This window comes from Oncorhynchus mykiss, chromosome 25 (assembly GCF_057628025.1).
Source record: "Oncorhynchus mykiss isolate SJ-2025 chromosome 25, ASM5762802v1, whole genome shotgun sequence".
Classification (NCBI taxonomy): domain Eukaryota; kingdom Metazoa; phylum Chordata; class Actinopteri; order Salmoniformes; family Salmonidae; genus Oncorhynchus; species Oncorhynchus mykiss.
The window spans coordinates 39257395-39280796 of NC_143046.1; positions in this window are offsets into that span (position 1 = coordinate 39257395).

Sequence of the window (23402 nt, forward strand, 5' to 3'; positions counted from 1 at the left end):
GTTGATGGCTTGTTTCAGCACAGTCCATATGATTAGCTTCACGGTTGTTATTTTGTTTACTGGTTTGGATAGTTTTCAGTGTTCACTACTTTCTTTATTAAAGATTGACCATGGACACTTACCACGCCGCGTATTGGTCCTCCAGATGAAGAGGAGAACGGCCGTGACAGGTAGCTAGATCAACAATGAACCATAATCCTAACTACCCTGCATGAATCTGCAGGTGCCTAACCAATGAGGTTAGTGCCAGACATGTACACAAACATATACAGTTGGAATTGCTGTTATGATTTTAGTTGTCCTTGATGACCTTTGTTTTAAATGTCTTATTTTATTTTCTAGTTTTTTTTTGTATTGTTGTTTTGCTGGTTTCTTCTGTCTTTTCCTTTTTTCTCTTTACTTCATTCTCTTGGTTGTTGGTGCATTGGGGGGGGGGGGTGAGGAAATTAATTAATTAACTTTTTTATTTTCTTCTTCTTCTTGAGGGGGCTGTGGGAAGGGTCTCGAATGGTTGAGGAACAGCTATTGGGGAACTGTGGGGGGGGATCTTGGAGGGTTCGTGTTCACATCTGTGTCGCTCTGAATGGGAATCTGTAGGATGACTGGTATGATGTAGATGTTGAGCGGCTTCACTGCAAGTATATTATACATTTCGGATATTCAATAAAATAAATAAATAAAAATACTGTGTCTCAGAAGTTTCTGTCCATGAGTGATGCAACCCAGAAAAGCATGAAAGACCGAATGAATGAGTACTTGAGGTTGGCGAGTAAGTCTGGACATGCCCTGCTCAGCCTTATCTAAGGAATTAGGCGTAGAGTACATGTAGGCTACAGTAAACGTCTCAGTGTCCTGTTGGTTTTTGTCACACTGCACAGTAGCCTAATAAACACATGCCTTTTGAAACGTTTTTATTTGATCTAATTCAATAATAATTATACCATTGTAGATGCTGTGTTTTTATTTTCAGAGTACAGTTATCGGCTTACTGTAGTGATGGACATTGGTCACAGTTCACGTATTGATGAGCCATTAAATTGGACAATAGTCACCAGAAAACCTCATAATAACTAATTGGTGATCTAAACTAATTGGTATCTGGTCTTCCAGATACAATGACAAATGCAACAACCCCTACAAATATATGAATATATTACAATCCACGTAATAATTCAGCCTAGAAATAGCCCCGAATTTCTGGCTTCAATTTCTGGATTTAAATACATTTAAACGTCATGCTTATCGGTCTCTTATTATTTCTTAACTGATAATTGAAGCGTGTCTCCCGTTCACTATTCAAGTGCAGGCAACAGGCTATCAGCGTGTCACCCACCACTTTACAATGTGAGCTGGAGGCATTTTCCACAAGTGTAGCAGGCTGTGGACTCTGCAAACAACATTTCCACTCTGAGAATAAGAATGGTAAATGACTGTAATTAATGAATTCAATTGCATTGGAATACAAAAGAAGCCATCCACCAATGATGGACTATTAGCAGGACAAAAGACTCTTGCCAAGTTGATTTCCATTTTTAGGGACTTGAAATGTAGTAATGGATGTTTAATGGATGTTTTCCTACTAATGATAATGACATGAAGAAGGAGACCAAGGAGGGTAGGATGAGCAAGCTCTACCTGATTATTACAGTATGTATGATTTAATATTTTTTCGGACCATTTCGAATAGTGCAGGGCGGTGCAGGGTGGTCCGGGCGGAGACGGTGGAACGCCCGCAGCATTGAAGGGTCCAACATGTCCTCCACAGGAACCCAGGATCTCTCCTCGGACCGTTCCCCTTCCACTCCATGAGATACTGAAGGCCCCTTGCCCGACGCCTCGAATCCAGTATGACGCGAACAGCGTACGCCTCGATGTCCAGAGGGGGCGGAGGAACCTCCCGCACCTCAGACTCCTGGAGTGGACCAGCCACCACCGGCCTGAGGAGAGACACATGGAACGAGGGGTTAATACGGTAATCGGGGGGGGGGGTGTAACCTGTAACACACCTCGTTCGGTCTCCTCAGGACCTTGAACATCCCCACAAACCACGGACCCAACTCCCGGGCAGGGCAGGTGGAGGGGCAGGCTTTGGGTTGAGAGCCAGACCGAGACCCCCGGTGCGAACACTGGGGCCTCACTGCAGTGACAGTTTGTGCTGGCTTTCTGGCGCAGCACGGCGCACTGAAGGTGAACATGGGTGGAGTCCCATGTCTCCTCCGCGAGCTGGAACCAGTCGTCCACCGCAGGAGCTTCGGTCTGACTCCGATGCCAAGGAGCCAGAACCAGCTGTAGTATGCACTGGAAGGGGGAGAGGTTAGTGGAGGAGTGGCGAAGCGAGTTCTAGGCCATCTCTGCCCAGGGCACGAACGCCGCCCACTCCCCTGGCCGGTCCTAGCAACAAGACCTCAGAAACCTACCCACATCCTGGTTTACTCTCTCCACCTGCCCGTTACTCTCAGGGTGAAAACCCGAGGTAAGGCTGACCAAGACCCCCAGACGTTCCATGAACGCCCTCCAGACCCTAGAAGCGAACTGGGGACTCCGATCAGACACTAGATCCTCAGGCACCCCGTCTCCGCAGTCTGTAGGGCCGTAGGGAGACCGGGCAGAGGAAGGAGCCGGCAGGACTTAGAGAAACGATCCACAACAACCAGGATCGTGGTGTTTCCCTGTGATGGGGGGAGATCGGTCAGGAAATTGACAGGTGCGACCATGGCCGTTGTGGAATAAGGGGTGTAACTTACCTCTGGGCAGGTGCCTAGGAGTCTTACACTGGGCGCACACCGAGCAAGAGTAAACATAAACCCTCACGTCCTTAACCAAAGTGGGCCCCCTGTACTTCCCACTCAGACAGCACTCTGTCCGACCGATGCCTGGATGACCAGAGGAAGGTGACGTGTGAGCCCAATAGATCAGCCGGTCACGTACAACAGACAGAACGTACAGACGCCCAGCGGGACACTGGAGTGGAGCGGGCTCTGCACGTAACGCCTGTTCAATGTCCACGTCCACCTCCCACACTTCCGGTGCCACCAGGAAGGAGGCCGGGAGTATGGGGGTGGGATCCATGGGCCGCTCCTCTGTGTCATACAGCCGGGACAGTGCGTCTGCCTTCAAGTTCTGGGAACCTGGTCTGTACGAAAGGGTGAAAACAAAACGGGTGAAAAACATGTCCCACCTTGCCTGGCGAGGTTTCAGTCTCCTCGCTGCCCGGATGTACTCCAGATTGCGGTGGTCAGTCCAGATGAGAAAAGGGTGTTTAGCCCCCTCAAACCAATGTCTCCACGCCTTCAGAGCCTTGACGACAGCCAACAGCTCCCAGTCCTCCAAGTCATATTTCGCTCCGCTGAGCTGAGCTTCCTCGAGAAGAAGGCACAGGGGCAGAGTGTTTGTCCCAATTGGGTGTTTGTCCCATTTGGTGAAATCTTGTTTTGCAAGTGGACCCCACAACTCGCTGGCATAAAGTGTAATTGGTTTAATTACACATTCAACTAGTTTTTAACAAATTTGAATTGGCAATTCAATTTGAATTTGTTTTTTTAATGGCGTAGAATGCCCTGCGTGCTTTCTCTCTCAGTTCCTTCACTGCATCATTAAGGTGTCCAGTTGAGAATATTTTTAAACCTAAGTAATTGTAGTGTGTGCAGTACTATATATACGTTGTACCAATTGAGAACTTTGGTCTAATTCCCTGAGATCTGGATCTTCTCTGGAAAATCATTATTTTAGTCTTTTGGGGGTTTACTGCCAGGGCCCAGGTCTGGCAGTACTGCTCTAGCAGGTTCAGGCTCTGCTGTAGGCCATGTGCTGTGGGTGGCAGCAGGCACAGGTCATCTTCGAAGAGTAGCGATTTAACCTCTCTCTTTCTCTCTCTCTGTCTCTCTCTGTCTCTCTCTCTCTCTCTCTCTCGACCTCTCTCGACCTCTCTCAAGCTCTGAATGCTCGACTATGAAAAGCCAACTAGCATTTACTCCTAAGGTGCTGACCGGTTATTTGACAATGCTGGTCATCTATGAATGTTTGAACAGCTTGAAAAAATTAGCTAGCCTTTATGGCAATGTACTCTTATAATCTCCAACCAGTTTGGATTTAAGTATAACTTTTTTATGACTGACTACTTTAGTGAGAGGTCTGATGAGAGGTCTAATAATTTCTGCCCTCTGAATTCATATTCATTATATATATATAGGCCCATGTGCACCTTGATATTGGGGGGGTGCGCCATGCGGCCGTGCCTAATGGATAAAGGGAGTGCGCCATGCAGCCGTGCCTAACTGGGAAAGGGGGATGGAGCCGAGCTCGGGCGAGAGCTGAAGCCAGCCTCCTGACCCTCCCAGCCCAGAACCCCACGCAGAGGGAAGGGAGAAGCGGAGGGCGTGGGTCCCCGTTTACCTGTGCTTCATTGGTCTGTTTTGCTTGATGGCCCTCCAATCTGCACTTGTTAGATGGCCCTCCGACCTGCAACCATTTTCAGCGGTTATATATGTGTTCCCTTTCTTGTAGTGTGTCTTATTGCCCGTCTTACTATCGTCCTGGGCTTATAGATCGAGTCAATCCTTCATCAGATGATCTGCAGCTTGTCGGCTCAAGCGATTTTATTCATGAATGCATTTGAACATTTTTAATATTGTGATAGTGAAGAGCAGAGAATTAAGAGAATTAACATTAGTTACACCAACTGGTAGGCTAATCACACAGTTGTACAAAATGATAAGAGAACTGGTGAAGAAAGATACCCCTCTACACACACATTTCTTCACCGGAATCTCTAAATGAAAATACTGGCAGATCCATAAAATGTCCTTGTACAGTAGTATATCTAATTACATGTCAAGGATTCTAATGAATATCTAAAACTGTCTTAAAAATGTATACTGTATGTTTATTAAGTAGTCTTCCTTGTCTCAGCGCAGCGTAAAACAGTGCAGTTAGGCTATTGCTTGTTGGGGGGGGATTTTCACACCTACAGTAGCCGGGCTATTAAACAAATTGTTGGATAACAGATCGGCTCTCTGAGCTCATTAACAGGCGTTACTGAGTGTGTATCAGGAGATAGGCTGGACCCTATGTCAGAGAGGTGTTTTTGAGACATCGTATCTATTGTCCTGCTGACGGCCCTTGTGAAAAACAAGAATTTGAAAACATTTTTCCCCCTTCCGCTTGCCCCCTCCATTAATTTGAAAGAGTATTTTTCCAGTAAGCGACAATTGGCTTCCTTTCATTAGCCTACTTTGTACCAATATTTCTGTAAATCAGTGATATTTATTCCCATAGTAATTCGTTATGGATCCATAACAAAATAAACATCTGCATTTTGAAAAATTATTATTTTATTAACAAAAGCATAGCGATGTGGTTGAAGAAGCCACATTTGATTCGTTATCCATCCCAGCTGGTTTCTGTGGAACCATGCGGTTTTTTTGCTGCGGTCCTTTGTCCAGCCCCTTGTCCACTGATCTCCACAGATGGTTGTCGTCATGGTTGTAAGCTCTGTAAGAACACATTCACGTTTTTAGTACACAATTTTCGATTGTATTACACAGTATACCTACACATTGATAGCCTATTCATTCATTTTTTTTTTTAAATGCACTGAAACCAAAATATCTTTAGTTTTGTGGGTCCTCTCACCTCTGGCTCATTTTCAAGTCCTCTGTTGTTTACATTCCAAACCCTGGAACGGGTAGCACCATAGAAAGAAGCTGGCTTGATAAAAACTATGTCTGTAAGCCGGGAAAAGTGTCTGCTCGGACCATCAACACACTGCCGCCCGGGGTGCAGTGCAAATGAGGGCATAAACTGGGTCAAGACGCCAGCAGAGTAAGTAGACCTTTATGTAGTAAAATAAAAGTTAAATCAATATAAATAAATAAAAGACCTACAACACCAACGGTAGGCCTAGAGTATACCGGAAAAAAAAAGAAAGAAAAATCTCTACATGTACTGTAGGTCGCCTGATTTACACCCGATCCAAATTGTTGGGCATCAACTGAACACATTCATATAATTTAAACAGGCCGTTCTCCGCCTGACTCTCCGCTCATTTTAGTTAAACGCTCTCCACAGACCGCGCTTATTTGAGACAAAAACTAGCGATCAATTGTAGAGTCGTGACTTTTTAAAATCACTTGTATTTTCTATTTTTCTCTTTTAGACTATCAGAAACAATGTTGGTAATTATTTATTTTGATCCAAAGCCATGAATGAGTGAGTCACTCAGTTTTATGTACAGCTTGAAGTCGGAAGTTTACATACACTTAGGTTGGAGTCATTTAAAACATGTTTTTCAACCACTCCACAAATTTCATGTTAACAAACTATAGTTTTGGCAAGTCGGTTAGAACACCTACTTTGTGCATGATACAAGTAATTCTTTCAACATTTGTTTACAGACAGATTACTTCACTTATAATTCACAGTATCACAATTCAACTGGGTCAGAAGTGTACATACACTAAGTGGGCTGTGCCTTTAAACAGCTTGGAAAATTCCAGAAAAGTATGCCATGGCTTTAGAAGCTTCTGATAGGATAATTGACATAATTTGAATCAATTGGAGGTGTACCTGTGGATGTATTTCAAAGCCTACCTTCAAACTCAGTGCCTCTTTGCTTGACATCATGGGAAAATCCAAATAAATCAGCCAAGACCTCAGAAAAAAAATTGTAGACCTCCACAAGTCTGGTTCATCCTTGGGAGCAATTTCCAAACGCCTGAAGGTACCACGTTCATCTGTACAAACAATAGTATGCAAGTATAAACACCATGGGACCACGCAGCCATCACACCACTCAGGAAAGAGACGCATTCTGTCTCCTAGAGTTGAACGTACTTTGGTGCGAAAAGTGCAAATCAATTCCAGAACAACAGCAAAGGACCTTTGATGGAGGAAACAGGTACAAACGTATATATATCCACAGTCAAACAAGTCCTATATCAACATACCCTGAACGTCCGCTCACCAAGGAAGAAGCCACTGCTCCAAAACCGCCATAAAAAAGCCAGACTACGGTTTGCAACTGCCGATGGGGACAAACTTTTTTGGAGAAATGTCCTCTGGTCTGATGAAACAAAAAATAGTACTGTTTGGCCATAATGACCATCGTTATGTTTGGAGGAAAAAGGGGGAGGTTTGCAAGCCGAAAAACACCATCCCAACCGTGAAGCACGGGTGTGGCAGCATCATGTTGTCGGGGTGCTTTGCTACAGGAGGGACTGATGCACTTCACAAAATAGATGGCATCATGAGGGAGGAAAATTATGTGGATATATTGAAGCAACATCTCAAGACATCAATGAGGAAGTTAAAGCTTTGTTTGCAAATGGGTCTTCCAAATGGACAATGACCCCAAGCATACTGGCTTAAGGACAACAAAGTCAAGGGATTGGAGTGGCCATCACAAAGCCCTGACATCAAGCCTATAGAAAATGTGTGGGCAGAACTGAAAAAGCGTGTGTGAGCAAGGAGGCCTACAAAACTGATTCAGTTACACCAGCATTATTTAGCAAACATCACTTGCTGCTTATATTCAGTTAACACATTTATATCTTAAGAATTTCAATGAAATATAATTGAACGTTTTCGTTTCTCTTCGAATAAAAATCTTAGTGTAACAACAATTTTAGTAAGTAATACGCTACAGAAATTCTTACAGTATTGTTCTAAATTCAATCACCTTTTTCATCCTCATCATTCACTCAATGGAAATTCAAATTTGAAGTCGTGCACAATTATCAGTTTCTATTTGGTTATATCGGCCATTCATTGTCAGGTCGAGACATATTTTGTGCCTTGGGACCCAAAAGCATAATCGGTGCTCTAACTCCCCCTTGCGGTGGTTAGGAGCAATGAAGCAGTGACACAGGGTAACGTACTAAACCACAAATTACCTCTCAGTCCCGCAGCATCATCTCAAAACTTTGAATTGAGAAACCACTGCAGTAGTTTGTAGGCCAAACCATTCGGAAGCCACAGACGATTTTGCGAGAAGAGACACAGTTTCGGAATGTCTAATGGTTTGACAAACACAGCTCTAGCCCTGCCACCTTTCACCACAAATACAGAAGTGTGACAGGTGGATGTGGTGGATTGAGACACATCCAATGCAAGGTAACAGATACCTCTAGCTTAAACTGGCAGATTTTTATGGGGATTGTTGTATTATGTTGATTCGTTTTCCGTGGGGGTGCAGACATCGACCTTAGGGGGTTTAACAAGTGACATTAATAAGGGATCATAGCTTTCAACCTGGATTCACCTGCTCATTCTATGTTATGGAAAGAGCAGGTGTTCAAATTGTTTTGTACACTAAGTGAATATAAAGTCTGTGAGCATGTGGGCTAAGCACATATTTCACAGGCTCCAACTCCTCTCCTAATGTACCAAAAGTCTGTGGATTATGTAAGTACTGTGGTCCGTTTGTATTTATTACCATGTAAATTATTATTAATATTATTATTGTTTTTTTTTATGAGTGATGAGCCAAGGAAAGCCCACGACCAAATCCTCCACTAACCCGGAAGGGGGAGGAGGGCAATTGAGCGCCACCCTATAGGGCTCCCGGTCGTGCCTGGCTCCCGGTCACTTCTCTAAATTATGTGTGGGGCCTCAACTCATCTCACTTCAGTCACTCGGTGGACCCACTCTACCCAAGTAGACCTCCACCAGCCACTATACTTTCATTTAATTTATTGTACAAGAGAGCCCCCTGAGTGGTGCAGCGTGAGGCAGCCCCCCTTGTAAATGTAATTAAAGTGTAGTTGCTGGTGGGGGTTACTTGGGGAGAGTGGGTCCACCAAGAGACTGAAGTGAGATGAGTGGAGGCCCCACAAAGACGTGTTTGATGTCACCCCTTCCCAATCCCTCGGATAGAGCCCCTTTCCACTCTCAGCAATAGCCACCGTTGATTCTTAGCTATAATTACAATATTATAATAAGGAATAATAATGACTTGACATCCTCTCCTAATCTGTCCAGACTTTTGTTAATTTTACAGCAGGTTTGGAAGTCACAAAAATATATACAATTATATTGTAGAATAGTTTAATCCTCCCTTCTCTCTCTCCCAAGCCAAACACATCCCTCTACACCTCCCCTTCCCAGTTTTTACTCCACCTAAGCCAAGCTTGTCCAAACCTCCCATCCTTACCCACCCAAGCCAAGTTTGTCCCAGCCTCCCATCTTTTCCCATCTTCCCCACCTCTCAGACACACTTAAACCCTAACCTGGACGATGCTGGGCCAATTGGGCACCGCCCTATGGGACTTCCAATCATGGTCGGTTGTGATACAGCCTGGAATCGATCCAGGGTCTGTAGTGATGCCTCTAGCACTGAGATGTAGTGCCTTAAACCGCTGTGCCACTCGGGAGCCCCCATACAGTGCATTCGGAAAGTATTAAGACACCTTCACTTTTCCCACATGTTGTTACATTACAGGCTTATTCTGTAATGGAGTAAATAGTTTTTTACCTGCATCAATCTACACACAATGCTCCATAAAAACAAGTTTTTAGAAATGTTTGCAAATGTATTTAAAAAAAATGTAACTTGAAAATTAAATTTACAATAGTATTCAGACCCTTTACTGAGTACACCTTTGGCAGCGGTTACAGCCTCGAGTCTTCTTGGTTATGACACTACAAGCTTGGCACACCTGTATTTGGGGAGTTTCTCCAATTCTTCTCTGCAGATCCTCTCAACCTTAGGTTGGATGGGGAGTATCGCTGCATAGCTATTTTCAGGTCTCTCCAGAGATGTTTGATCGGGTTCAAGTCCGGGCTCTGGCTGGGCCACTCAAGGACATTCAGAGACTTGTCCCAAAGCCACTCCTGCGTTGTATTGGCTGTGTGCTTAGGGTCGTTGTCCTGTTTGAAGGTGAACCTTCTACCCAGTCTGAGGTCCTGAGTGCTCTGGATCAGGTTTTCATCAAGGATCTCTCTGTACTTTGCTTCGTTCATCATTCCCTCGATCCAGACTAGTCTCCCAGTCCCTGCTGCTGAAAAACATATCCACAGCATGATGCTGCCACCACCATGCTTCACCGTAGGGATGGTGCAAGGTTTCCTGCAGACGTGGCGCTTGGTATTCAGGCCATAGAGTTCAATCTTGGTTATATCAGACCAGAGAATCTTGTTTCTCATGGTCTGAGAGTCCTTTAGGTTCATTTTGGCAAACCCCAAGCAGTCTGTCATGTGCCTTTTACTGAGGAGTGGCTCCTGTCTGGCCACTCAACCATAAAGGCTTGATTGGTGTGGCGCTGCCGAGATGGTAGTCCTTTTGGAAGGTTCTCCCATCCCCACAGAGGAACTCTGAAGCTCTGTCAGAGTGACCATTGGGTTCTTGGTCACCTCCCTGACCAAGGCCCTTCTCCCCAGCGTGGGCCATCTCTAGGACGAGTCTTGGTGGTACCAAACCTCTTCAATTTAAGAATGATGGAGGCCACTGTGTTCTTGGGGAACTTCAATGCTGCAGACATTTTACATGATCCTTCCCCAGATCTGTGCCTCGACACAATCCTGTCTCTGAGCTCTATGGACAATTCCTTCGACCTCATGGCTTGGTTTTCGTGCTGACATGCACTGTCAACTGTGGGACCTTACATAGACAGGTGTTTGCTTTTCCAAATTATGTCCAATCAATTGAATTTACCACAGGTGGATTCCAATTTGTGGTAATATCTCAAGGTCTGAATACTTATGTAAATAAAATGTGGGAAAAGTGAAGGGGTCTGAATACTTTCCGAATGCATGCTATATTTCACTTTGAATTATCTGTTCAGTGTCCATTTAGCCCATTGGCATCGCTTACTTCTAGTGTTACTTCATAGAGAATAACAGTGACTTGGGGAAGTAGAGTGTAGATTGTATTGGGCAGGGGAAAGGATAGATTTTCTGGTGATATCCATGTCAAGTTCCTCTGATATCAGTTTGACCACGTAGCAGGAAAAGTCTCCTTCTTCCTTTTCTTCCGGGTAAGGACAACATTCTCAGGTTGTTTTGTCTCTTTCTGTTTTCTCCCTGGTCCAATTCATCTTCTAAAGTTTTAAACTTTTTTTTCAAAAAGGTACATTTTGTTGTCTTGTTTGTTCGTGTCTGACACGATAGCCTCTACTTTATTTTCATGCAAATCGACTTTTGTAATAAAAGATAGTAGCAGTTTTTTTTTGTGTGCATTGAGAACTTTTTTAGCTACAGTATGTTTTCCTTGATAGCCATTAACTGTTCTTTGCCCTTGTTTGCATCTCCAAGTTTTTCCTTGACTTTTCTTCTGGGGGAAGCCATGGCTTTTTGGGCTTGTGTTGCCGCGCCACTGTACCAAATGATTGGTTTGCTGTTGTACGTAACTGATCGCTCACACTCTTCCAGTTGCTTGGGGATATGTTGATTTATCAAGTTTAGAAGCTTGATTTAAACTTTGTTGTCTGGTTTCTACATATAACCACATTTATTTAGGTAAAAACAGAACTACACACTCCCCATGCGTCCTGTCGGTATGCACATTTGCCTCCTGTAACAGGTTGTAATAACAGCAATTGGCCTAGTTATGGTATAGATAAGAAAGTAATGTTCTTCTAAAATCAATGGCTGTAACATTATTTTGTAACAAATTTGCTAGGTCTAATAATTACACAACAGGCTTTCACTAATTTAGACCCAAGCCAAGGTGGGGGAGCTCAGCTTCGGCCCAATTAATGGGCAGCTCTTTATCCTGTGTACACAACAGGCCAACACAACACATGTCCTTGTTTCTTAGACAGGTAACGTAAGTTAGCTCAATAATGTACTTTCAGGATGTCTTTAACTGCAACCTTTTAGTTTATAAGTGGTTACAATGTCGGATTTGAGGTTGCTAACATTAGCAGATCACTAGGTGTAGGCAAAACCTTAAGCAAATAGGTAAACTGTGATATGACTGAAGAGTTCATCAGGGTGATTTTTCCACAAATAGACAGGTTTTTTCCTTTCCATGGAAGCAAGATCTTATCTATTTTTGCTAACTATCTATAAAAATATATTGGAGTGCGAACCTTTCTTTCTATCGGGATTTGTATTCCGAGTATGTCCACATCCCCGTCAGACCATTTTATTGGTGAACTACAATGTAATGTAATAGTTGCATTTTTTTGTGATCCAATACATAGTATCATACACTTATCATAATTTGGTTGTAATCCACAGAGGTTAGCAAAATAATCTAGATCCTATATGAGGCTGTGGAGGGATTCTAATTGTGGCTTTAAAAGAAAACATGAATCATCAGCGTACAATTACACCTTTGTTTTAATGCCACAGATTTTTAATCTCTTAATATTATTGTTGGATCTAATTTTAACAGCTAACATTTCGATGGCAAAAATAAATAGATTTGCCGATAGTGGAAAACATTGTTTTACTCCTCTTTACAGTTGAATCCTTTCTGAGATGTAGCCATCACTATTTTACACCTAGGGTTACTATACATAACTTTAACCCATTTTATAAGAGATTCTCCAAAACTGAAATATTCTAGGCATTTATGTCTAAACTCCAGTCGTACCTTTTCAAAATTATCTATGAAAACATTTTTACCCAATATTTCATAGTATTCTATTGATTCCAGTACTTGTCTTATATTATCTCCAATGCATTGTCCATGTAAAAAACCTGTCTGATTAGGATGAATAATATCTGACAATACCTTTTTAATTATATGCACCAAGCATTTAGCTAGAATTTTTGCATCACAACACTGAAGTGTATGAGGCCTCCAATTTTTTAAATGGACTGGATCTTTATATATACCACTTGGATCCTGTTTCAGTAATAATGAAATCAGACCACCTTGTTGCGTGTCCGATAATCTGTTGTTTATATGGTGGTTAAAACATGCTAATAATGGTCCTCTGAGTATATCAAAAAAAGTTTAGTATACTTCCACTGGTATGCCATCCAGCGAGGGCTTGGCCAGTAGGGATATCCTTGTCTCATCGCGCAACAGCGACTCCTGTGGCGGGCCGGGCGCAGTACACGCTAACCAAAGTTGCCAGGTGCACAGTGTTTCCTCCGACACATTGGTGCGGCTGGCTTCCGGGTTAGATGCGCACTGTGTTAAGAAGCAGTGCGGCTTGGTTGGATTGTGTATCGGAGGATGCATGACTTTCAACCTTCGTCTCTCCCAAGCCTGTACGGGAGTTGTAGTGATGAGACAAGATAGTAGCTACTAAAAAAACAATTGGATACCACGAAATTGGGGGGGAAAAGGGGTAAAATGTAAATAAATAAAACAAATGTAAAACGAAGGTCCTCCTCTGGGAATTGGTCTTCACGTGAGTTTTTCTGTACAGATGTTAATTTGACATTATTAATAGGGAAAAAATCCATACAATAAGCTTCGGTTAGTGGAGATGGAGGAGGCTGAAACGAAAACATATTCTTAAAGTACTTTACTTCCTCTTTCAAAATATAATTTGGTGAATCATGAGAGACTCCATCATTTGTAACAAGTTTCAATAATTTTTTTGTGGTAGCATTTCTATGTTGAAGATTGAAAAATAATTTGGTGCATTTTTGCCCCTATTCCGTCCAGTTCGCTTTATTTTTACAATATATTACACAAGTTCCTCAATTTCTTTTTGTTTTTCCTCTAACTTATTCTGTGCCTCTATGGTACAGTTTTTATTGCTATCTAACTGTATTGTTAGTCCTTCAATTTCCTTTGCTAATATGGACTCTTTTGATCTAAATTGATTCTGTTTTATAGATGAGTACTGAATTGCATGGTCTCTAAAGTCACATTAAAAGTGTCCGATACAATAAGAGGATCTGCTGTACCTATGTTATGTCGAAAAAAGTCTGCTTTAAAATCTGTCTTAGTTATAAACAAGTTGACATCAAGTAGGATTTGATTACATTTCCAATATCCTCGCCCACGTGGAAATTCTGTACGAGTTGAAGTCAGAAGTTTGCATACACTTAGGTTGGAGTCATTAAAGCTCCATATACTACCCACCATTGCGACCTGTACGCTCTCGTTGGCTGGCCCTCGCTTCATACTCATCGCCAAACCCACTGGCTCCATGTCATCTACAAGACCCTGCTAGGTAAAGTCCCCCCTTATCTCAGCTCGCTGGTCACCATGGCATCACTCACCTGTAGCACGTGCTCCAGCAGGTATACAGTATCTCTCTGGTCACCCCCAAAACCAATAATTTCTTTGGCTGTCAGAGCAGCTCACAGATTACTGCACCTGTACATAGCCCACCTATAATTTAGCCCAAACAACTACCTCTTTCCCTGCTGTATTTATTTATTTATTTTTTGCTCCTTTGCACCCCATTATTTTTATTTCTACTTTGCACATTCTTCCACTGCACATCTACCATTCCAGTGTTTTACTTGCTATATTGTATTTACTTCGCCACCATGGCCTTTTTTTTGCCTTTACCTCCCTTATCTCACCTCATTTGCTCACATCGTATATAGACTTGTTTATACTGTATTATTGACAGTATGTTTGTTTTACTCCATGTGTAACTCTGTGTCGTTGTATGTGTCGAATTGCTATGCTTTATCTTGGCCAGGTCGCAATTGTAAATGAGATCTTGTTCTCAACTTGCCTACCTGGTTAAATAAAGGTGAAATAAATAAATAAATAAAAATAAAACTTGTTTTTCAACCACTCCACAAATTTCTTGTTAAAAAAAGACAGTTTTGGCAAGTCGAATAGGACATCTACTTTGTGCATGACACAAGTCATTTTTCCAAGATTTGTTTACAGGCAGATAATTTCACTTACAATTCACTGTATTACAATTCCAGTGGGTCAGATGTTTACATACACTAAGTTGACTGTGCCTTTAAACAGCTTTGAACATGTCATGGCTTTAGAAGCTTCTGATAGGCTATTTGACATCATTTGAGTCAATTGGATGTGTACCTGTGGATATATTTCAAGGCCTACCTTCAAACTCAGTGACCTCTTTGCTTGACCTCATGGGAAAATCAAAAGAAATCAACCAAGACCTCAGAATTGTTTTTGTAGACATCCACACAAGTCTGGTTCATCCTTGGGAACAATTTCCAAACACCTGAAAGTACCACATTCATCTGTGCAAGTACGCAAGTATAAACATCGTGAGACCAAGCAGCCGTCATACCACTCAGGAAGGAGACGCGTACTGTGTCCTAGAGTTGAACGTACTTTGGTGCAAAAAGTGCAAATCAATCCCAGAACAACAGCAAAGGACCTAGTGAAGATGCTGGAGGAAACAGGTACAAAATTATCTATATCCACAGTCAAACAAGCCCTTTATCGACATAACCTGAAAGGACGCTCAGCAAGAAAAAAGCCACTGCTCCAAAACCTCCATAAAAAAATCCAGACTACGGTTTGAACTCCACATGTGGATCGTAGTTTTTGGAGAAATGTCCTCTGGTCTGATGAAACAAAAATATAACTATTTGGCCATGCTGACCATCATTATGTTTAGAGGAAAAAGGAGGACGCTTGCAAGCCGAAGAACACCATCCCAAACGTGAAGCATGGGGGTGGCTGCATCATGTTGTGTGGGTGCTATGCTGAAGGAGGGACTGGTGCTCTTCACAAAATAGATGGCATCATAAAGATGGAAAATGATGTGGATATATTGAAGCAACATCTCAAGACATCAGTCAGGAAGTTAAAGCTTAGTCACAAATGGGTCTTCCAAATGGACAATGACCCCAAGTATACTTCCAAAGTTGTGGCAAAATGGCTTAAGGACAATAAAGTCAAGGTATTGGAGTGGCCATCACCAAGCCTTGACCTCAATCCTATAGAGAATTTGTGGGCAGAACTGAAAAAGCATGTGCGAGCAAGGAGGCCTACACACCTAATTCAGTTGCACCAGCTCTGTCAGGAGGAATGGGCTAAAATTCACCCAACTTATTGAGGGAAGCTTAATGAAGGCCACCTGAAATGTTTGACCCAAGTTAAACAATTTAAAGGCAATGCTACCAAATACTAATTGAGTGTATGTAAACGTTTGACCCACTGGGAATGTGATGAAAGAAATAAAAGCTGAAATGAATCATTCTCTCTACTATTATTCTGACATTTTGTATTCTTAAAATAAAGTGGTGATCCTAACTGACCTAAGACATGGAATTTTTACTAGGATTAAATGTCAGGAATTGTGAAAAAGTGAGTTTAAATGTATTTGGCTAACGTGTATGTAAACTTCAACTGTATATGCCAATTATGTGATGATCTGACCACATTCTGTCCCCTATCAACACTTTCTTTTTACTTTTGGTGCCAGAGAGAATGACACAAGAAAGTAATCAAGATGACTAGCTTGATTAAGCCTCAGCCATGTGTATCTCACTAGGTCAGTGTATTCAAGCCTCCATATACATATCCACTAATTCATCCAATACATGACATTCATGATTTCCTTTACAGTCCATAGAAGTATTTAAAACCGTAGTAAAATCCCCCACCATAATCATAGTCTAGTGTTGCTTGTAGAGTTGATGCATATTTTCAAAGAAGCTTGGATCATCATTATTTGATCTGTGTAAGTTGATAAGCCATATTTGTTTGTTGTGCAAATTGTTATGAATATGTTATTGGACATCTTGATCAAAATGACTGTTAATTAATATCATCACCCCTTTTGAATTTCTTTGCCCATGGGAGAAGTATATTTCACCCCCCAGTCCTTTTTCCACAAAACTTCATCCAAAATTGTTGAATGATTTTCCTGTAATCAATAGATATTATATTCATTCTCTTATAACCAGGTAAATACTGATCATATTTTCTTATTATCTGCTAAGCCAATACAAACATAACTGGCTATACCTATTTCACCACTTACCACAATGAGACACAGGTTTCAATTCTATTCATCAAAATATACGTTTGTTAATAACGTACCATTCAAAAGTAACATGATAGTGTGTCTATATATAGACATAACATATAGAGTGTCTATATAGCTGCACCATGATATTTGCATTGCTACTAAGTAAACCTCCAATTGGTCCCCCCTATTCCACCCGCTAAAAGCCCTCCTCATCCCGAGTTGGGTTGTCATCCCAATGCCTGGCAGACCACTCCTGACCCCCCGGATTCCATAGCCCCGGAGAGACCGTGACCTATCCTTCAAAAAGAGCACAAGGTGCCACCCACAGAACAGAAGCAGATCAACCGCCAAAAGCATTTCCATCGCCCTCACCTCGATTTGTATTATATTTAAATAGCTATTAATACTTGGAGTAATGTAGGCAATTTATGCAAAGGATTTTTACCTCTCACCAGTCTCGCCATTACCAAAATTACATTATGGCAAGCAATTACTACATGAGCAAACAATTATTGTGAATCATCCTATATTGTCCCTAACATCTTTTACTCCCTCGCAACAGTTGTGGGATACACACACACACACTCAACCCTTTTCCCCCACAACAAACATAGACTCAGATTCTCAACAGTCGCACCATCCCAGAGCCCAACTCAAGAAAGGTCTTGATTTAAGAATTCATATACAGTTGCAGCTGTATGAGAAGGCTGACAAAACTGTGCAAAGAAATGGGCAGAATTGGGGAGATTTGATGAACCATTGTCACGTCCTAGATGATGGTGGTCAGATGTATCTCCTTCCCCGGAAACATCCACAACATGGTCCCCCGTGGTGACCATATTCCCAAGCATCTCCGTGCAGTCAGACCTTTGATTATCTGGCCACAAGGTCCACAATAATATGCCCCCTCTCTGAATGTTTGAGTGTGACCCCCCCTCCCCATGGGTTACTAGAGCTAGTGTTGCCACATTTTGACCGCCTTTTGGCTGCATACAGGCCACTTACAGCAGTCCCATAAAACAGATAGGGACTCCTTAGTATCTGGATCGTTCCGGTGGGTGTCTAGGGTATAGGGTTGTGGACTGTTCCATCAATATAGGACCATAAATAAATAAATCAGATGTATAATTTACTTAACAAATATAGTTCCCCATGATAGGACAATAAATAAATTAGATGTGTAATTTATTTTAAAACGCTGTTCCACCATGATAGGACAAGAAATAAATAAAAATCTGTATAATTCATTATAAAATCTATATCCCTGATCTGCACAACATTGAAAGCTCTCTCACAACCCCTGCTCACAGAATTACATTGGTTCTGGGATATGCAACCATTTCCTTTGAATGGCGGTCTATGGGACAAACCAGGACACGTCCTCCAAACAAGGGGCGTGGCTTTACATAATTTATGACGTGACTCCGATGCTGAGTAAAACTATATCCTCCTAATTGCTGCTTACAAGCAAAAACTCAAACAAGAAGTACCAGAGACGCGCTCAATACGGAAGTGTGTTCCGGGATTCATCCAATGGCATTGAGGAGTTTACCACATTCAGTATTTCTTTCCTGCAGTCAAATGACCTAGTGGCCTCATGGGTGGAATGTTAATCTTATTTTTCATAGTTAATAAAAACATTTTGCCGAAAATCCAGTGTTTCTATGTCAAACAATTTTGCTATATTTCAGTCTTCTGTGATGTACAGTACCAGTCAAAAGTTTGGACACACCTAATCGTTCAAGGGTTTTTCTTTATTTAGACTATTCTCTACATTGTAAAATAATATTGAAGACATCAAAACTATGAAATAACACATATGGGATCATGCAGTAACCAAAAACGTGTTAACCGAATCAAAATATATGTTATATTTGAGTAGCCACCCTTTGCCTTGATGACAGCTTTGCACACTCTTGGCATTCTCTCAACCAGCTTCATGAGGTATTCACCTGGAATGCATTTCAATTAACAGGTGTGCCTTGTTAAAAGTTCATTTGCAGTATTTCTTTCCTTCTTAATGCATTTGAGCCAATCAGTTGTGTCATTTAGAGTTTAATAGGTTAAATCTACAATGGCACTATAGCTAGACATCTTTATTTAGTATTTTACTTAATTTGTGTAAAGGCTGAAAGGTATCATCATAAAAGCGTTTTGTTAAAATGGGTTACCTGTTTCTCTGCTGAACATAATGCATTCCTATGGTATTTTACCCAAAGTGACATGTACAGGGAAGGTTTCCTGAGACATTGATTAAATGGACACAAAATACAACATCTTATTGTATATCAGTAGACTTCAGGGAACACCCATATAACGTTTTAGTGTTTACATTTAAACTACTGGAACTAGTCCTGTTGACCAGAGACAACAAGGTGTGTTCCACCGTGAGCTGTCTTGTGTTGTGGATATGTTGTCTACGTCTGCAATGCACACACACTTGCTCAGCATAGGAGTGAAAATGGTCTTCCGTGAAGTTGGTACAAAGTTCTAATGCATACATACAACAAAAAGCAAAACATGACGTGTGGTTAGTAGCTAGCTAGCTATGATACTGTTATACTTTGTATCTAGCTAAATACATAGCTTCTCCCTAATGTGTAATGTGATGTGATGCCATAGAGAGGAAGATTTGTATAGCTAACATTGCACCTGACGATAAGGTTTGATAGGATGTAACGTTAGCCAACTTGCTATCAATAATGTTTCAACTCGAACTGGCTAGCTAAGAAGATCCCTATGCTAGCTAACGTTAGATAGCTAGCCAATTCATTAACTCGGACAAAGATATTGATAACTAACCAGGATTTGGAAGTTACAGTGCATTCAGAAATAATTCACACTCCTTGACTTTTTCCACATTTTGTTATATAAACAGCCTGAATTTAAAATGTGTCACTGGCCTATACACAATACCCCAGGTCCCTCAGTCGAGCAGTGAATTTCACTGATTCAACCACAAAGAAAAGGGAGGTTTTCCAATGCCTCGCAAAGAGGAGCACATATTGGTAGATGGGTAAAAATATTTGAAAAGTAGACAGAATATCCTTTTAAGCATGGTGAAGTTATTAATTATATTTTGGATATCATATCAATACACCCTGTCACTACAAAGCTACAGGCATCCTTCCTAACTCAGTTGCCGGAGAGGAAGGAAATCGCTAAGGGATTTCACCATGAGGCCAATGGTGACTTTAAAACAATTACAGAGTTAAATGGCTGCAATAGAAGAAAGCCGAGGATGGATCAACAACATTGTAGTTACTCCACAATACTAACCTAATTGACAGTGTGGAAAGAAGGAAGCATGTACAGAAATAATATATTCCAAAACATGCATCTTTTTGCAACAAGGCACTAAAGTAATACTGCAAAAAATGTGCAATGCATTTAACTTTTTGTACTGAATACAAAGTGTTATATTTGGGGAAAATCCAATACAGCACATTACCGAGTACCACTTTCCATATTTTCAAGCATAGTGGTGGCTGCATCATGTTATAGGTATAATTGTAATAGTTCAAGACTGGGGACCTTTTCAAAATAAAAAATAACCATACAGAATGGAGATAACCAGAGGCAAGATCCAAGAGGAAAACCTGTTTCAGTTTGCCTTCCAACAGACTGGTGTGGAAAGGTGTGGAAAGGTCTTGGAGACTTACCCAGAAAGACTCACGGCTGTAATTGCTGCCTAAGGTGCTTTTACAAGTATTGACTCAGGATTGTGAATACTTATGTAAATTAGATATTTCTGTATTTCATTTTATAATAAATTTGCAAACATAAGAACTTTTTTTTTTCACTCTGTCATTATGGGGTATTGGGTGCGAAACAATTGATACATTATCCATTTTGAATTCAGTCTGTAACACAACAGAATGTGGAATAAGTCTAGCGGTATGAATACTTTCTGAAGATACTGTATATGTTTGGGTGGCTGACAATAATTAATTCGATATACAGTATTCAAGATAACAGGTCATGAAATAAGTAGTGGTTTTCTTTGCCACTGCCTAATACTATCCCAGTGTATCTGATACACTATGTACTGCATGTTTATTAAAAGATCACAGTTTGTCTTAACTATCCAGTGTTTTAATTTGTCTAAACCATTCAGAAAAGAGTTCTACAGCCGCAATTACACATTTGATCTACTTTTCCTATCTTGCTAATAAATCTTAATCAGCATCAGACTTATTCAAGGTGACGATTATTGTCATGGATCACATAGATAGATAGCAGGTGCATGGAAGCTACGGTATCTCCGCTATCCATCACAATTATCTGGTTCCTTGCACCTGCAACACCTTTCCATTGACTGAACACAACGTATTGTCACATAAATCATTTGGAATTACTTTTCTCCCCATTTCCTATATGGAAATAATGAGTCTTTCTACAAAAAAAAAATGTAATGACTTTCGAAGGAACGTTAGCACAAGAGCCTTGTTTCATATAAAGTGATTGATAGCAAAGCACAAACAAGTCATATCACGTCCAATACAGTTTGTTCCAGCTTTCCATGAAATAACAGAAGCCAAAGTCAAAAGCTACCAGTCCTTGATGACCCTCCCACCCATGTAGAGTGTCCATATTAGGACAGAAAGAGTTGGTGTCAGTGTCAGACTCAAATATTGCAGTCTACAGCTTTAGACTCCTTCCAAAGGCTTCCAAGTCAGACACTGACACCAACTCCTTGTGATTCTGAGGCTTTCCTAGTATGGAGACCGTGTTGATCGACCAAAGGGTATACTGTTTATTGTTGCCCTTGCTCCCATCCTCTCCACTGCTTTGAAGTAATTGAGGCAGGTTAAGTGCATGCTACTCCATAATTACGTTAAAGATTTGCTGATCACAGGTGCATTTTATCCAGTTTTACTAAGCCATTGCCATACGTTCATCTCTACCAAACTGCATCTCTCGACCGAACTGCATCTGTTACAAAATAAGTGTCTCTTCAATTAGAAGAAAGTCCAACTACTCTGGAAACCTACTGAGACTATAGAAGTTTGTTTTGTTTTTATAGAGAAGAGAGAAGTGGTGGAGTTAAGCTTTAATTTCCCCATAGACAAGAGTTTATGAATGACAATCTTCTTTCAGAAACTTGGCATAGATAATTAGTCGAGAGCCAATCAGGAATTTCACTCCGAGTTTTATCCCCATATTGCAACAAAGGCTCCAAATTAATTAAAGAAACAGGCATGGTCTGTCTTCTTAATCTCATGCGATAAATCGCCTGGCTAACATGTGTTAGTCAAAACAAGCCCGTCTGATCTCCCATTCCGAGCATTGGACACCAAATCTCATTCGTGGAAAGTGAAAGGACAATTCTCATTCGGGAAAAGTGAAAGTGGTAGACAGAACAAGTGAAAGTGTACGGAGTGCTGAGCCACAGTTAATTAAGCAGTGTTCTCAGGTGTTTGAGTTAATGCATTGTGATGCGTCGATACTGGCCTACCACCTAAACAATGCTCCAAGCACACACCCAGGCATGTTCCGGTATTGGGCAGTTAATTAATTGTCCATTTGCATTCTAACATTTCCACCCCTTAGAAATCATGGTAGAGCTGATTGACAAGCTGATCTAATTGGTGTGTTCACATGCTCTGTACAGGTTGGCCCAATGTGACTAATGAAGACAGTTTACTGACTAACTGATATTGTTAGAACCTTCCAGGTTGTTTAAAGAACATTGGTGCAGTGATATTAAGATTTCAAGGCCTGCCTCAGTGGCGCAAATAATTATTGACGTACGAAATGTTAGGCTTAATTGTATAGCGTGTGTTTTCTTACACACAACATAAATATAAATTCAGCATGTGAAATGTTGGTCCCGTGATTCATGAGCCGAAATAGAAGATCCCAGAAATTTTCCAAAAAGCACAAAAAGCTTATTTCTCTCTAATTCTGTGCACAAATCTGGTTACATCCCTGTTAGTGAGCATGTCTCCTTTGCCAAGATAATCCATCCACCTGACCGGTGTGGCATATCAAGAATCTGATTAAACAGCACAATCTTTACAAAGGTGCACCTTGTGCTAAGGAGAATAAAAGGCCACTCTAAAATGTGCAGTTTTGTCACACAATAGAATGCCACAGCTGTCTCAAGTTTTGAGGGAGTGTGCAATTGGCATACGACTGTAGAAATGTCCACCAGTATCACGTTTTAGGGAAGACCCAGATGCAGACAGTGTCGAAGTAACAAACGTTTATTATTAGAACAGGGGCAGGCAAAACGACAAGTCAAGGGCAGGCAGAGGTCGGTATTTCAGATCAGAGTCCAAAAGGTATAGAACGGCTGGCAGTCTCAGGGTCAGGGCAGGCAGAGGTCAATAATCCAGTGTGATGTGACAAGGTACAGAACGGTAGGCAGGCTCATGGTCAGGGCAGGCAGAATGGTCAAAAACAGGAAAAATAGAAAACAGGAACTAGAAACAGACAGGAGCAAAGGGGGAAACGCTGGTAGGCTTGACGAACAAAACGAACCAGCAAAGACAAACAGAGAACACCGGTATAAATACACTGGGGATAATGGGGGAGAAGAGGTGAAACAGATCAGGGTGTGACAACCAGAGC